Raw genomic sequence first — 18,231 nt, 5'->3', positions numbered from 1 at the left:
ATTATCAAAGCATTAATAAAAATTAGCAAGAATCTATCATATTATTGGTGTGATTCCTATTATATTTCAATACAAATAAAACTCATATACTTCTGAATATTCGAAGAAGAAGAAGAAAAACATAGAGAAAAAGAAACAAAATATTTTTTTATGAATACAAAATAATACAAAATTTACTCAACATTTAATGTAATCAAATAAAACTTCTCCCATCAAATTCAATGCTTTTATTTTTATTTTTTTGGACAGTAATCAAATAAATTTTTGCTTTCTTTTGCCTAAAAAAAAAAAAAAAAAAAACCAAACTCATAAAACATTCAAATGAATGTTAAAGGATAAAATCTGAACAAATCAAGCATATCCCAGTAAATCAACAATCCCTTGATTTCCTCCTCATGTTTCATGCTTACTCCATATTTTATTCCCTGATTTATGGGATGTGTTTCCCTTCATTACTCTATATATTATCTTCTCTTGTAACCATGGAAATCACTGAATAAAGATGCAGTCCTTTGTGTTCTCTTCTTCTTGCCTTTCTTCTTCTTCTTGCCTTTCTTCTTCTTCTCTTTACAAAGATTTCATCCCCGTTTCTATATTTTACATGGTATCATAGCACTAAATCGACCAACATCATTCTAGTTCCTTGCCCGTTGTCTCTCTGAGTCATTTCATCAAGCACCTTAGCTGTATCACATCTATTTGTTGAATCATAGGTTGCAAGCTCACTCATTCTCCACAGTTACCGCACACCTACATCAATCTTTGGTCAAACCTCTCTTTCAACCTCATCTCCAACCCAACTCCACAAAAAAAAAAAAAAAATTCATTTTCAGGTTTTTGGCATTTTGCGGTGAAATCTAATCATCCATTGGTGGTTTTGTGGTGAGATTCGACCGCTCCTTAGTATTTGTGGTGAGATTCGACCGTCTTTTGGAAATTTGCAGCGAGATCTGATTGCTTCTTCGTATTTTACAACGAGATCCGATTGCCCCTTGGTGTTTTTGAGGTGAAATGCGACCGCCTCAGGTGAGTTATAGAGAGATTCAACCGACAAACTGCCAATTACTTTTTTGTTAATCAAACTGAAGGAAGTTCCAACCATCAGGTTGCGGCGAGCGTTAAAGGATAAAAGCTGAACAAATCAAGCATATCCCACTAAGTCAACAATCCCTTGATTTCCTTTCCATGTTTCATGCTTACTCCATATTTTATTCCATGATTTATAGGATGTGTTTCTCTTCATTAGTTTATATATTATCTTCTCTTGCAACCATGAAAATCACTAAATAAAAATGTAGTCCTTTGTGTTCTCTTTTTCTTCCCTTTATTCTTCTTCTCTATACAAAACTTTCATCCCCTTTTCTATATTTTACAATGAATTACAACATAAGACTCATAGTTTTAGTTTAATCCATATAGACTAAAACATGTTAAAATCTTTGTTTGCATGTGTTTTTTAAAATGAAAGTAAAAAAGAAATAAAAATAGCAAGATGAAAGCTTGAATTCTGATTATCAAAACATTAATAAAAAAATTAGTAGGAAACCTTGATATTGTTGGTGTGATACTTACTATATTTCAATATAAATAAAACCAATAAAGTAAAGTTCTAATCATTTCAAAAAAATACGAAGCAAAATAAACAAAATATTCTATATTCTTTATAATACAAAATAAAAACAAATATTTCATTTAATATTTAATGCAATCAAATAAATCTCTTTCAATACTTTCAAAAAAGTGTTAAACAATTCGAATAAATCACAAAAACGGAATATATATATATATATATTCAAATGAATTGAAACCTAAAATCTCATTAGTGTGATACCTATTATATTTCAATACAAATAAACTTTCGAGAGAAACAAATATAAAAATAATCAATTTACAGTCGTGAAAAATTTATACATAGATACACAAAGATAAATCCAAGCAACAAAATTTTTGATTCAATAGAAACCTTAGACTAAATCAAATACAGAGCAAAATAAACAAAATCTTTTTTCTTTTATGAGTACCTAGTAAAACACTTGGTTGCTCTGGCCCCCAGTGCCGTGGGTCTGTGTTGGAGATTTCAACGAGATCATTGATAGGTTGGAGAAAATGGGAGGGAATGAACGTGAAAGGGGACAAATTGAAGCTTTTAGGGACACTTTATTATCATGTGCTCTATCTAACCTAGGCTCTAGAGGGCCGAAATTCACATGGTAGAATGGTCAAGAAGGAGCATCCTTTATGCAAGAACGGTTGGACCGGGTGGTGGCTAATTCAGATTGGTGTGAGCTATACCCTGTTGTGGTCATTAATATGGAGGCTGCAATTAGTTTCGATCATGCACCAATTCTTTAGTATTTCTTTATTTTAATTCAATTAGTGACAATTGTTTTAAAACTTAATTAAATAGGAAAATACATTCTAAGGATAATTTACCAATCCCTGTGGGAATGATCTCGTATTTGCCTGCTGTACTATCGTTTGATCTTATGCACTTGCGAGTAAAACATAGCAGATATTCGGCTATAAATTTAGGTGGGTATTTGTCACAACAGGTATGAACTGGTTCTCCTGAAGAATTATCTCTTGAAGAGTTGAGATAGACTTGAACTAGTGTAACGCCCCTAAGATTAGCCTTGGCTAACCTGACAGGGTTACTGGCAATTACCTAGTTAAACCAATTTGTGGCCAAATGGGAAATCGCCCCTCTAAGCATTTCAAAGTTAATGCATAGGAATGTGAAGAAAACATGAGAAAACTATAAATCATTACAGGGACAATTATATTCCTCAAGTTAAGACATGGAGCAACTAGTTATCAAAAAGAAAACTTGATAACAATTTGAAGAATCTTAAGATAAAGCTTTAGTGGCAACCACGCCACTCTTGAGTCCTAGTAAGAGCCTCCCTATAAGAGTAATAACAGCGTAAATCTAACGACTTAGTAAGTAAACCTCACAATTGGGTGTGACATGAGCTCATTATTATTAAGCAGATATAAACGTGCAGTTTTGATAAACATTTAAAAGAGGTGTTGTCCCTGTTAATACACATTGAAAAGATTGATTAGTTTAATAAAGGGTGGTGTACTCCTGGCGGCACTCGCCCAAGTATTTTAATGCATAACAACTAATGCTTTATGGGTTACAACTCTCATATATGGTTTACCTAAGATATTACCCATTCTCAGCAGGGTTGGCGCTGTCCCGAGAGACTTGTAATAAAATGCCGATGCCCCGACCATTGTACGCTACCATCCATAATACTAGTGGCATGACTGAGCCCGACCTTGGGTGGCCCACACCACTAATGATGTACGTCTTGTAGTGACCAACCATTATGCAGTGGCTGCACCGATCACAAAAACCATGGATCCAAGGCCCACACACACACATTCGACCATAAAATGAAGTCTATATAGTAAGCCCACGGTCATTATTCCAAACGTACCGGTGTACCATGTTATGCAATGCATCTTATCAACTAATTATAAAGCAGTTACCAAGTTATTACAAAAAGTAGATATGCTCATATCATACACGCGGTCAGTCAACTTACATATACCACGTTTTTAAGGAAAGTGTTCGTAAGTGTTTACTTACCTTGTACGCTCATTTAAGTCCTCCGACATCACGAATCCCTGCTATAACGAAACACTACCTATCGTTATAAGCAGTACTAAAGAATTCTATGAGGAGCCATCTAACTAAAAAGGCATGCTAAAACCTTTGGACCACATTTTGGGCTAAGGCGCGTGTGACCCGCTCTCTAGGCGAGCATTTGACCAGGGAGCTTGGGTTTGGCCAGAAGCCCTTAAAATGGGTCCTAGGCATCTACTGTAACGCCCCAAGTTCTAGAGGTAGAGTGATTGGGAGCAATTGTAACATATTCATATTTAAACAAAATAAAAATAAAAATTCTCCTAATATAAGATCATAACGTCACCAGAGTACTATAATTTTTCGTTTATAAAATCACAAACACATAATGTGCTAGTATTCAATAATCTCATAAACAATAAAATTACACCGTCTATGCTTAGTCTAAGCCGTCTAGTCTATAGAATGGAGTCCCAGACACTTCTACTGCTACTGCTCCTGCTAGTCCATAAAGCAGGGATAGGATCTTTAACAACTAAGAGGCCCACTGGTACCCATGTCTTCAATTATTACGATATACATATAGAGCAATCTGAAAAAGATGTATAGGGAGAAGGGGTGAGTTCGACAACTCAGTAAGTAGCCACAAAACCAAGATGCTATAAAATATGCAATGCAGATGTTATGCTATAATATCAATTATGCACAATTAATAAAATAAATGACAATTAATTCAAGAATATTAGGTGACTTATGAGATGTACAAGCACTTCCTTTTTCTTTCTTTCAAAACTGCTGTTTTACCCTTTTGACCCGACGCCACAATTTTTACCGTGAGTAGCGCATGTTGGCTTGTCCCGAAGGACCTATATGCTTAGTCTGTCGTCACAGGGGAGAGCTACCAGGTTGGGAATTTCGCTAGGTGAAGGCCACTTGGCTGGTAGCACACACCTTCTCGTAACCGTCCTTCGGTGTGCTTGCCCTGCTACCCTATGCGGTACCGATCGTCACTATAATCGTGTCTCGGGTTAAACATTTAAAACCATGAATGCACATATAACATTTCATATGATCTGTAAGCTCATCTGTAACTGTATGTTATGCTATGAAAATACATATAACATTTCATATGATCTGTAAACTCATTTGTGCCACGAACTTTGAGAACTCTTTTCATTCATAATTGCAGTCATGTATAAATCATGAAATATGGTAACTGTATCAAAATTCTTAAACAATGACATATGAATAAATAAAACTTGTCATTAAAATATGGAAGAAAGTGCAATTGAAAATCATATAAGTGGATTCTTTATAAAATCCCCAACATTTTTCAAAAGATTTATAATAAAAATTTGTTGGAGTTTTTGGTGTTGTGTCCCCTTACCTGGCATTGCATGCCCTTATTTTGAATCCGCATCCAACTCACAATTCCTTGAAGAGTTCTCAATTTTTTTATTTCTTCATCCTCTTCTCTTTTTTTTTTTTCTTCTCTCTTCTCTCTTTTCTTTCTTTTCTTCTCTTTTCCCTTCTCTCTTTCTTTTCTCCTCTCTTTCCTTTCTTTTCCTTCTTCCGGATCTCACGCTCACTTGAGCTGTGAGCAATTGAGAGGATTTGCTCTCCTTAAATACCCACTGTATGTGGGACATTTTCCCTTGAGAGCTTGCCACATGTTTGTTCCACATGCAGCGAATTCCTTCTAAACCACAAAACAAGTGTCCACCAAGTGTCCCACATACATTCAATTTCCTCTAACCACAAGACAAGTGTCCAGGAATGTATTAAGAAGATGACACCTTAGAACCCCAGGTGTTCACCGAGAAGGCAAGGGCAACATGCTATATAACACCTGTACCTTTAGGTGTCAACCAAGCAACTTCTCATGCAAAGCCACGTGTAATTTTGACCTTGGTAACTTGTCAAGCTTTAAAATCCTCATGCATTTACATTAAAAAGTGATCATAAAAATCTACAATTAATCCTTAATGAACCTAAACCTTTTGACTAACACATACCAAAAAATCGTGGCTTACAGACATCATTAACCCATCCAATTAATTTCCCAAATCGCAGGTACTTCAACTACTCCACAGCTTGACCTATTAAACTTGGGAAAATCATAACTCTTTCAATTTAACTCCAAATGACACAAAATTTGGCTTGAAATTTTCCTCATTCAAAGATGCACAACATATCCAAAAATCATAGTAACCCATAACTGTTTGGTACCTCAAAAGTCCCACGAAATTCGGTGCCTCTGTTTGACTGAAATTCCTGTTTTGACACTTGCATCTTCTAAAAATCATAACTCCTTCTACAAGCATCCAAAAATCATGAAACCACTTTTAAAATCTTCCTTTCTCATCATTCTATAATATCTTAAAACAGTTTTATTTAAGGTCACTCATAAAATTTTTGGTGTCCAAAACAATGTGACTTTTCTTTCAATAACCACTAAAATTATAACTAGCAATTTTCCATCATCTTTCACATTAAGTCTATTTACCTAACTCCATATAAATCTTAATAAAATTGCAAATCCTCCTTATCCTTGATATTAAGATCACCTTTATTCTAGGTATAAATTTCGGGGTATTACATCTACCTAAAGCTATGCGTTGGTATATCTCTTCCTAGTCTCAAAATAAACACAAGTACTACAAGAAAACACAACACAAAGAATCAAAGTGGTGTTTAAAAGCCTTTGAAAACATTTCTCTTTCTTTTTAAGAAATAGGCAAATACAAGTGCAAAACATATTATCAAGCAACTTTAGAAGGAAACAAAAGTGGTTTGGAGAACCTTTTTGAAATCATTCTTTGTTTTCACAAGAAAATGGATATGAGGACTTGCTATAGCATTAAGAGAGTAAATAGCAATACTTGGAAAGCTTAACTTCAAGATATTAACAACTAAGCTAGCATAATCAACTCAACAAAATATAAGGGGATATGGTGGTTACCTAAACAAGCAAGCTTTTCAAGGCTCCTCCTCCTTCTCCAAAGGCACCCACTAAGCTAGCACACTCTCAATTGACAAAGAAGCAGAGTTTTCCCAAGGTTTCAAAGAACATTTTGAGGTTTGGGTCGAATGAGGTGTGGGGGTATTTATAGGTGAAGGAAGCTGAGGGCAAAATGAGAAAACTTTTGAAAAGGGGTGAGTGCTCGTGTGTACTACAGTGTCGAGCGCCCGTGTACTGTAGCTCAGAGGGGTCAGAGTTGCAGGTGGCACGCGTGGGTAAAAACTAGCAATCTAAAAATGGTCAACGAGCACTCATGTGGTCCCTGCTTGAACGCTCGTGTACTATTCACAAAAGGCTAAAAGAGTTCAAAGTACGATTTCATGACGGTGGCGTGAGGTTCAAACGAGCGCTCAGTGTGGTCCCCTGGATAAGCCCTTTTCCAGTGAAGGTGGACTTGGGCTTTTGCTTCCAAAAAGGCCCTAAAGGCTTGGACCTATTAAGGAAGGTTTAGGGTTTTTATTTTGGGCCTGTTTTTCTAGAACTCATTGGCTTAAGGAATTTTTAACTCTTCATAAATAGGTGATAATTTATCGGAGTATTACAACTAGCTCTCCTGAAGATTTGAGATAGACTTGAATTATCTCTCCCCAATCCAGGCTTTGAGTAGGTCTCTGTGATATAGAGTCCAACTTTAATTGTACTTCTTGTTATTTAATTAATAGCTCTGTAGGTCTGTCATTGGCCCTAAAGCCCAAAACCGAATGGGCTTGTTGTGTGATTTATTCCCAACAGAATCCAATCATAAATTCATATTTTGTAGACAAAAGCAACCTTTGTCTCATGTTAAAGAGAGAATAAGGAAAAAAAAAATTCCCAAATCTCATGCAAGGACTACCTAATTGTCAGTTGGGACTTGAGATTATAATTTATTGTTGATTAGCTGTCATGGTACATTATGATGGGAATCTTTGATTGCTCATCATCACAAGGCCCAAAATATCTCTACCTTCAACATGAGAATTTTATTTAAGAATGACTTTGATATTAATATATTATTTGATTTCCTTATTTAATGCTATCAATTATTGTAATACTTGTTTTATGAATGGAATGTTGGAGATTTTAAGAGAATCAAATGATATTAATTTCTTTCTCAATTATTTATTTGCCATAAATTGGGAATTAGGATCCTCTCAAGTTCTTTCTCAATTATCCATTTCAAATAAACTGAAGATGATCATGTTCCATAAATTGGGGCCTTAATTAAAAAATATTGACAATAATTAAGGCTTTAAATATTTTTTATGGAAATTTTTTTGTTATTATTTATTAATTAAGGGCCTTAGGCGGCTACCTAATCCACCTAAGGATCCAAACAGCCCTACTCTGAACGGCATCAAGTCAAGGGTTGCTTCAAAAGTTTTTACATTTACCAAAAACGACAACGTTTAACTTTGGAACAATTTGGGCCTTTTATTAAATTACAGAAGATGTGCTACAATCTATGCCCTTTATTAAATTACAGAACTTGTGTTGAGAAGCCGGATCCAATAATTATTAATTGGAAGCCTTAGGCAGCCGACTAATCCGTTTAGTGGTTAAACCGGCCTTGATGTAGGTTGATTAGCATTTTTGAATCATCCTAGGACATTCTCCACATACGACATACAAAAATGGACATTGCTACAAAATATTTTATACCTCCATTTTACAAATTGGACATAAAGGGTTTGTTGTTACCTTGTTTTAAACAATTTTTTTTTTTTTTTTTTTGTTGGCAGCAAATTATTGCACGCCTTACAAAGATAAACTTTCACCATTCCACGAGCATTTAGAGACCACAAACTTTTCCAAATTATGCTATACTCTGAGGCTCTGCAGTGTTAAGGAATAATCCTACATTTCCTGTAGACAAGATCTTGTGCATGTTTATAAAGAATGAGCAACTCTCTCTTATTGAACCGGTTTTATGAGAAGAGTTAGGCCCACAAATTTCTTCATAGTATCAAAGCCTACCATAGGACGAATAAGGCTAACACTACTTACCCCGTGATAAGGACCAGAAAAAAAACTGGCCTACATGTGAGGGAGGATGTTGAGAAATAATTTCACATTGCATGTGGACAAGATCTTGGGCATGTTTATAAGGAACGGACAACCCTCTCTTATTAAACTGATTTTATGAGATGAGTTAGGCCGAATAATTTCTTCATGGTAAAAAAGCCCCAGATGACGAATGAGCCCCACACTACATACCTTGTGACAAGTACTAGGAAAAATTCTGGCCTGCACATGAGGGAGGGTGTTGAGGAATAATCCAACATTGCCTGTGTACAAGATCTTCGTCATGTTTATAAGGAATTGACAACCATATTTTATTGAACCGGTTTTATGAGATGAATTAGGCCCACGAATTTCTTCATGGAGCATTCTCCTCAATCCTACCTTGACATATCTTTTTTTACATATGGTAAGAACTTTTCCCAAAGGTATTCCCCTTTGATTGACCACTCCAAATCAATTTGTGAGCGTGTCCAGTATGGCTTATTTCTGTGGGAAATTGCTTTGCAATTTGTTGCAAATGATGCAACAAGGGAATCTCCATGAGACTAGCACAATAGGAATGAAACAACACCATGAAGTTGGCTTCAAAAACACTAGAGGAGGTCGTGTGAGGACTAGGAGGGTGTTTGTTAAACACTCTCCTTTCCCTAAATACTATTCACTTCTTTCTTATATATATATATATATATATATATCAAAACATTCACACTTTTTACATCATATCATTCACTTTTTAGTACTATTTAGATAAATAATAATAATAATAATAATAATAATAATAATAATAATAAATAAAAAAAAATTACAAAACAAAACTTTTCAATGTTTTAATAGCACTTTTTTACTTTTATATGCCGAATATTAGACTTTTGTTTTCCACAAAAAATGTGTACAATGCATGGGTTGTTAACAAACAATAAGCAATAAGCAAAAAACATCGGTTGGAAGGATTACGAGTGAAGCTTTGTTTTGATGGGTTATTTGTGGTGAACCCGATAAGGAGGAGTGGGGGTTTAGCATTATTTTGGAAGGAGGAATTGAAACTGGAAATTCAGAACTACACAAGGAGGCACATTAATGCTGTTATTAGTCGGCCGAAAGAAGGTATCAAATAGAAGTTTACGGGGTTTTATGGCCATCTAAATAGCTTTAAACGCAAGGAGTCATGGGCCTTGCTAAACCATTTGAAAATTTTTTCCCCCTATCCTTGGCTTTGTGCAGGAGACTTCAATGAAATAACGAGCCAACAAGAAAAAGTTGGTACAGTCCTTAGAGCATCTCCAGCAGCATTAGGTATTTTACCTAGTGAAAAAGTACAATTATTTACTTTAGCTATTAATTTTTCACAACACACTCTAACAGATTTTCTATTCCATTCTCTACTTGCTTTAAAATATTATTTCTCATTATTTTTTTATTATATTATTGCCGGCATTTAATTAAAGGGAAAAACAAACACATATATAGAAATCATTCATAAAAACAAAAATAGAGAGAAGGGCAGGAGAATGGGGAGAGCTCAAACCCATCACTCAACAGTAGAAGAAGACAAAGGAGGGAGATAGAGAGAAGGGCAGGAGGGACGGAAGAACAAAAAGAAGGGCGAGAGGAAAGAGAAAAAAGATGAGGATAAAGAAATGATTTGTGTGAAAGAGAAGAAATAAATGTTGCTGGCTTGAGAGATGTGTTTCAAAGGAATAAGAAATGGTTTTGGGTGAAAAGGAGAAGAATACTGGAACAATAAACAAAGAAAAAGCAATAGTTGGAAATAATATTTTATTCATCTAGTGTGCTACAATGACTAGCACCAAATTGCTATTCACTGTAGCAGTTAAGGTATTCTAACTAATGTGAAGCTATTCTGTTGGAGCTAAAAAAAGAACAAAAATAGCTAAATGTAGCTAATATCTCTCTTTTAGCTAAGTTGTTGTAGATGCTCTTAGAAATAAGGGGCAAATGAAGGATTTTTGAATAGCACTTGAGGAATGCAGTCTAAGTGACCTAGGCTTTAAAGGCCCCAAGTACACTTGGACAAACGGACATAATGAAGAGAGCTTCACGAAAGAAAGGCTTGATAGAGCCGTGGCAAACAAGGATTGGTGTAGTTTGTTCTATAATGTGACGGTCCATATGTTGGCTCGTCGTTCCTCAGACCACAAACCGTTGCTCATTGAATGTACTGAATTGGAGGAGGTTTACAAGAGGGGTAATTAGGGCTTTAAATTTGAATCCAAATGGATGCTAGATGAAGAGCGCCAAGTTGGGATCAGAGAGGCGTGGGAAGGAGATGGGGTAGTAGGTGATTCGGTTGCAACAGTGTGTTCAAAACTGGAGCAATGCAAGGGAAGGCTCACAAGTTGGAGTATACGAAAATTTCATAGCACCGAAGAAACCCTAAAAAAGAAAACCAAACTTCTAACAGATTTCAACTTGAAGAGGGTCCTCGGAATTGGGCGGAAATTAAAAAACTACAAGGGGAGGTTGACTTTATCATGGAACAAGAAGATTGTAGGTGGAAGCAAAGGGCAAAACAACATTGGTACCAACAAGGAGATCGCAATACAACTTTCTTTCAAGCATGGGCTAGCCACAGGAGGAATATAAATCAAATCTGGAAGATACGGGATGAGGAAGGGAGAGAATGGAAGATACGGGATGAGGAAGGGAGAGAATGGAAGAAACCAAATGAGGTTAGTAAAGCTTTTGTCCAGTTTTATCAAAAGTTATTTTGCTCCGAAAGAACCACAAGGGTGGAGAAAGTGTTGGGATCTATGGAAGCTAAGGTAATGTCGGAGATGCATGTTTTATTGACAAGGAGATTTGACGCAACTGAGGTTTTGCGGCATGTTTCTATCATCAATCGTGGCCATTGATTCTAGAGGAGGTATGTAATGCTGTCCTCGATTTTCTTAATGATGGAAGTTTTGAGGTTGGTGTTAATAATACCTATATTGTACTTATACCAAAAGTTAAAAATCCTTCTTTCATTATATTGCTCTATTATCTTGTGTAACATGTTGTACAAACTGATAGCCAAAGTTTTAGCTAACCAGATGAAATGGGTGCTGCCATCCATTATATCCCCAACCCAAAGTGCTTTCACACCTAGCATGTTAATCACAGACAACGTTCTTGTAGCATTTGAAGCTCTCCACACTATGGATGTGTGAATGAATGGGAATGAATGATTCATGGTGTTGAAACTGGATATGAGCAGGCCTACGACAAAGTTGAGTGAGATTTTTTAGAGGCTGTAATGAGGAAGATCGGCTTTGTTGAAAAATGGATCACACTCACCATGACTTGCATGAGAATAGTGACATTTCAGTTCTTATAAATGGGCAGCGAAATGGCCATATCATAACCATGAGAGATCTCATGCAAGGTGATCCCCTCTCCCCATATTTTTTCCTTTTGTGTGGTGAAGGTCTGAGCACTATCCTAAATAGAGTAGAGACAGAAGGAAGAATTACCAGATTGCCTATCACTAGGCAGGAACCAGACTTAATCACCTGTTCTTTGCTAATGACAACTACTCTTTTGCAAGGTGAGTCTGCTTCAATGGTACAATATTCAAGGAGCTTTAGAGGAGTATGAAAAAGTATCAAGGCAGAAATTAAATAGACACAAGACATCTATTTTCTTTAGTCGGAATACCAATAAGGAAATCAGAACACATATCTTATCGGTGGCAGGGGTGAGCTCAACAGGACGGTATGAGAAGTACTTGGGTAGGGGTGTCAAGGCGGGTGGTTAATAACCGTCCGTTAACCGTTAACCGCTATAACCGCTAACCGTTTAACCGCTTAACCGCTAACTGCTATAACCGCTTAACCGCTAACCGCTATAACCGCCTAGCGGCTAGCGGTTAGCGGTTAGCGGTTATTGGGTTTACTAACCGTAACCGCTAACCACATTTTTTATATAATATTTTTTTATAATTATAATTATAATAATATTTATATATCTAATATAATCAATTGATCATTAATAATTAAATCACATTTTTGTTTTAGATAATTAAATCACAATGATAATGTTCAATGACAATTCAAATATTTTATTCAAGTTAATCATATTATATTATTATTAATGTACAATGATAATGTGATTCGTATAATATCAAATTAAGTAATTGACATTAGATTAAACAATGTGTTACTTATAAGCACAATTGAAGTATTATTGTATTATCATTCTAATTTTAGTAATTTATATATTATCACTATAATTGATATGATTATATCACATGATGAATTGATCATTAAATCATATGATTATATAATAACAAATAATACATATATAATGAGATCATATGATTATATAATATCAAATTAAGTAATTGACATTATATTCAACAATGTGTTACTTATAAGCACGATTGAAATATATTAATGTGTATTTTTTGAACAATGTTTTCACCATTCTTTGAAAAAAAAAGAAATTTAACCATTTTTTGAAAAAAAATAATAATTAACATTGAAGATAACCCTTATAACCACATATAACGAAACTATTGATTGAGTTGCTAAACTAAAAATAGAAATTTATAAAGATATAAGTTTGTAATTGAATAAAATATTTTTGAAACTTTATGGTTTATATCTTCTAGCATTTATTTATTTAATTTTTTCATAATGAAAGCAATTGATTGTTGGAAATTCACCAAGCTAACGTATTGATGTATTTTTTGAACACTATTTTCACCATTTTTTAACCATTTTCTGAAAAAAGAAATTGAGCAATTTTTTAACAATTTTTTGATATGTGTACATGCTTGTGCCTTAATATTATTATGTTTAAGTTTACAACTTTTCTTCTTTTGATGTCCATAAGATTTACTAGAGGACCAAATGAGAGTATATTATGTACAAGGATTGATGAGGTTTTAATGTTTTATTTGTATCATTTAATATTTTATTTGAACTTATTGATTTATTTTTTTTATAAGCTGTGTTGAACTTTTTTTATATATTTTTTTCAATGTTGTGTTGAAATTTTTTTTTATAGGTTGTGGTTTTTTATTATTTTTTTTTTAAAGTATAAGCAAATGCAAATTTGGGGTCAAATATTTTTGATTTTTCAATATGGGCTCTTTTTATAGCAATTTGGCCAAAAAAGACACTAAAAGTATAAAAACAAATGAGGGTAAAAAATGCTATAGTAATTTTTTTTTAAAAAAAAAAGAAGCCCCAAAAAAGCCTAAAAAGCCTTAAAAAAATGCCAAATTTTGAAAAAGCGGTTATAGCGGGCGGTTACCTATTTTACTAACCGCTAACCAGCGGTTAGTAGATAACCGCTAATTTAATAACCGCAACCGCCTTGACACCCCTATACTTAGGGCTGCCAGCAATCATAGGTTCGTCCAAAGTTAGTGTTTTTTTTTGGGATAAAGGGAAAGGTTTGGGATGGAGTCAATGGGTGGAAAGAGAAATTTTTAGCCTAGGCTGGTAAAGAGATTCTTCTAAAATCAGTCGTTCAAGCAACACCCACATACACTATGAGTGTATTCTTGTTGCCCAAAACCTTATGCAAGGACATTAATTCCATCATGTCTAAGTTTTGGTGGGGTAATAAGGATAATGAGTCGAAGATGGCATGGATAAGTTAGGAGAAAATGGGACGGACTAAGGAGAAGGGTGGATTGGGCTTCCGTGATGTAGAGAGCTTCAATTTGGCACTATTAGCAAAGCAAGGGTGGAGAATTCATCAAAATCCGAATTCGTTAGTAGCTAAGATTTTCAAGGAAAAATACTAGCCCCATGGTAGCTTTATGGAGATACCTTTGGGCTGGTCACCTTCATATGCTTGGAGGAATAAATGGACGGCTCAGAAAGTGCTCAAGAATGGGTTGGTATGCAGGGTGGGTGACGGATGTTCTATAAACATATGGGGAGACAAATGGGTGGAGAAGCCGATAACCTACTCCATTCAAATCCAGGTGCTAGAAAAAGAAGCAGAAGTAAGTGAGCATATTGACGGTGATACTAAATGGTGGAACATGAACCTTCTGGCAAATATATTCATGGCTGAGGAAGTGGAACAAATTGGAAGCTTGCCAATATGTCCGAAGAAAAAACCGGATTATCTTGCATGGGTTGGAAGCAAAAATGGGATTTTCTCAGTTCGAAGTGTGTACCATATGGAGTGTGACAGAAAGGAGATGGAAAAGGGCAGTAGTTCATCCATTCCTAGTACATCTTCTCTCTAGAAGGCCATATGGAAAATTAAAGTTCCTAGGGCGGTGGCTGTGTTGCCTTGGAAAGCTTCCAAGAACATCTTGCCTGTGAAGGAGAACCTCTTCAAGTGTGGCATTTCCCCAAACCCTCTATGTCCAATCTGTGGCCGGAATCGGTTGGGCATGCTCATTGGAGCTGTCCGGCTTCGAAGGATGTGTGGTTGGATAACTCTAAGATAATTAAGAAAAGCACAAGTGATGAAGATGGCTTCCTTAATATTTTTGAGAAGTTTTTGGGGAATTGGGAGGCTGAGGAGATCCAACGGTTTGCTTTCGTGGCTTGTCAGGTGTGGTTTAGGAGAAACAAGGTCGTCTTTGGTGAGGAGTTTATTGCCCGAGCAGCAGTGAACTGAATAGCCACTGAACAGACGGAGTTGTTTCTACTAGCAAACACTCGATCAGTGAGTGTACTACCACGAAGCCCCTTAGACCAAGAAACTCAGTGGACGAAACCTTCGGAGGAGTGGGTGTTGTGGTACAAGATCATGAAGGTGTTTTGGTGGAAGCAAAATGCATTACACGTCCCTGCATCTCAAACCCAACTATTGTGGAGGCCATAGGCGCTTGGAGTGCTATTGGCATGGGACACCAATTGGAGCTCACGCACGTCAAGCTGGAGGAGGATTCTTTTGAGGTTATACATGTTGGGATTATGCTTAGAATCCCAGTGATTTTATATCCATGTTGACTTTAAGATGTTTGTAATGAATAAAGGTTTTATTCACTGATAAAATTGTTTTGGGGTATATGACATATAAAATATCTTCACATGCTTATTACTAAAAATGCTCATCATATTATATTGTGCATGTGAAAGGTCCCTAGATGACATTGAATATGGATATGGGTGTGAGTAACTTTGTTATCACACAAGGTCATAGTCCATAATCCTTGTATCTTTAAAATAGAATGTTCACAGTTGATAAATGGAACTAGGGCAATTCCATTTTGAGTAAGACTGTTACACATCGAATCTTGCTGATCTACCTTGATCAAGTGGAGCAGCATCTCCAGGATTGATGTGTTAGGCGTTGAGACCTTAAGGCACTGAATGGACCAAGGAGGTATATTTCAGTAAATTACTGTCCACAAGGAAAGACAATAACTCCTTATAGACTTCTTACAACTTTTATTCTAAATCCTGACGGAATTGTAGATTGAGATGTTGTATGTAGGTTGCTTTGATTTGTAAATTAGTGAGGCCTATCATTGATCAACAATGTCTCATTACATTGGGCAACCACATGCAATATTGTGGGAAAGCCTTTTCCAAGAATGAATCCAAATCCTTTCTCAGCAAACAATGAGATAAGAAACGACCCCTTGTTTTAGGTTTTATGGATTTATTCTTAGAGACTCTGGCCAGAGCATTTTGGTCGACGCACCAATATATATATATATATATATATGTGTGTGTGTGTGTGTGTGTGTGTGTGTGTGTGTGTGTGTGTCCTAAGCATATTTGAGAATGTCATGAAGTGGCAATATACTTAGCCTTAATTCTGCTACGGAGTATTTCATGGAGGAATTATAAGTTAATATTAAGTGAGTTAAAGGGAGTAATTATTCAGTAAAAATATTTATTGGAGTGTAGTCACAATCTTTCAGTAGAATTAATTGTGATTAAATATTGTTGCATAACGAATGTCTGGGAGATATATTACGAACATATTTAAGCCAATAATTATTTTTCCCTTTAGGTCCCACACCAAGCTGATGTTAGTTAACCATGGTTAGGCCATCTAAATCAATGGGGCTAAATGTTTTTATTTAAGTAAAACATGGGCTAGAGAAAAAAGTAAAGCAAGTTGGGCTTGAATAAAACCAAGAAGCCCAAGAGGCATGAATTAATTAATAATGCAATTTTGGCTTGGTTAAAACCAACAGGCCCAAAAAGCATGTATTAATTAAACAAAGTTGGCCGTGGATAAAACCAAGAAGCCCAAAAAGATAAGCATTGGACATAAAGGAGAAGGGCCTGGGATTTAATCCCAAATCCCAGGCTCCGTCCCCAGGCAGGGGAATGCATGCCCAAGGAGAATCTCTCCCAGGCCCACGCATTTACTTAAGTAGAGGGGAGCTAGGGTTTTATCTCCCTAGACGTCCCTCTCTCCTAGTATGTAGGGGTGTCAATGCAGTTATTAAATTTCACTAACTGCAACCGTAACCGCCTAGCAGTTAGCGATTAGTAAAACAAGTAACTGTCTGCTATATCCGCTTTTTCAAAATTAGGTTTTTGGCTTTTTCTTAGGCTTTTAGGGTTTTTTTTTTTTTTTTTTTTTTATAATCATTTTAGCATTTTTTTTACCCTCATTTGTTTTTTTGCATTTTTAGTGTCTTCTTGAGCCAAATTGCTATATATAAAGAGAGGCCATATTGAAAAATCAAAAATATTTTACCCCAAACTTACATTTACCTATACTTTAAAAAACCATTCCTTGAATATTAAATCATAACCTCTTAACTTTAAAAAAAAAAAAAATTTTAAAAACACACACACACACACACACAACATATAAAACAAACGTTCAACACACTATATAAAAAAAAATATATAACAAAAGTTCAACACGACATATAAAAAAAAATATATAAAAAAAGTTCAAATAAAACATTAACTTCATCAATTCTTGTACATAACATATTCTCATTTGGTCATCTAGCAAATCCTGTGGACAAACTCCTAAGTCCTAAATTCATAATGATCTAATGGTCATACACTCCTACTTAAATTATATGATCATATTAACTCACAAATCACAAATCACAATTCATATTAATATAATAAAATTATCTTAGGTCTAAGAATCTAAGATAGTGTGATATTTGTTTTCTAAGTATAAAGTATCTAATAATGATTTGAATCAATTGTGGCTATAAATAACACATTGTTTAATTCAATTCTGATTATCATTGTACATGAATAATATGATTAACTTGTAGACTTATGACTTATGAGTTCTGTCATATTATATATGTATTATTTTTTATTATGTAATCATATGATTTAATGATCAATTCATCATATGATATAATCATATCAATTATAGTGATAATATATAAATTACTAAAATTAGAATGATCATACATTAATACTTCAATTGTGGTTATAAGTAACACATTGTTTAATTTAATGTCAATTACTTAATTTGATATTATATGAATCACATTGTCATTGTACATTAATAATATGATTAACTTGAATAAAGTATTTGAATTGTCATTGAATCATATGATTAAGTATTGATTTAATACATTGGGGAAAATGCAGTTTACCCCCCTGAAGTTTCAGGAGTTTTTCAATTTTAACCTCAAAGTTCAAAAATTGGCAATCTACCCCCCTGAAGTTTCAAAATTTTCAATTTAAACCTT

This window comes from Corylus avellana, chromosome ca7 (assembly GCF_901000735.1).
Source record: "Corylus avellana chromosome ca7, CavTom2PMs-1.0".
Lineage (NCBI taxonomy): Eukaryota > Viridiplantae > Streptophyta > Magnoliopsida > Fagales > Betulaceae > Corylus > Corylus avellana.
The sequence above is the reverse complement of the archived record's forward strand: the minus strand, read 5'-3'. Positions refer to the sequence as shown.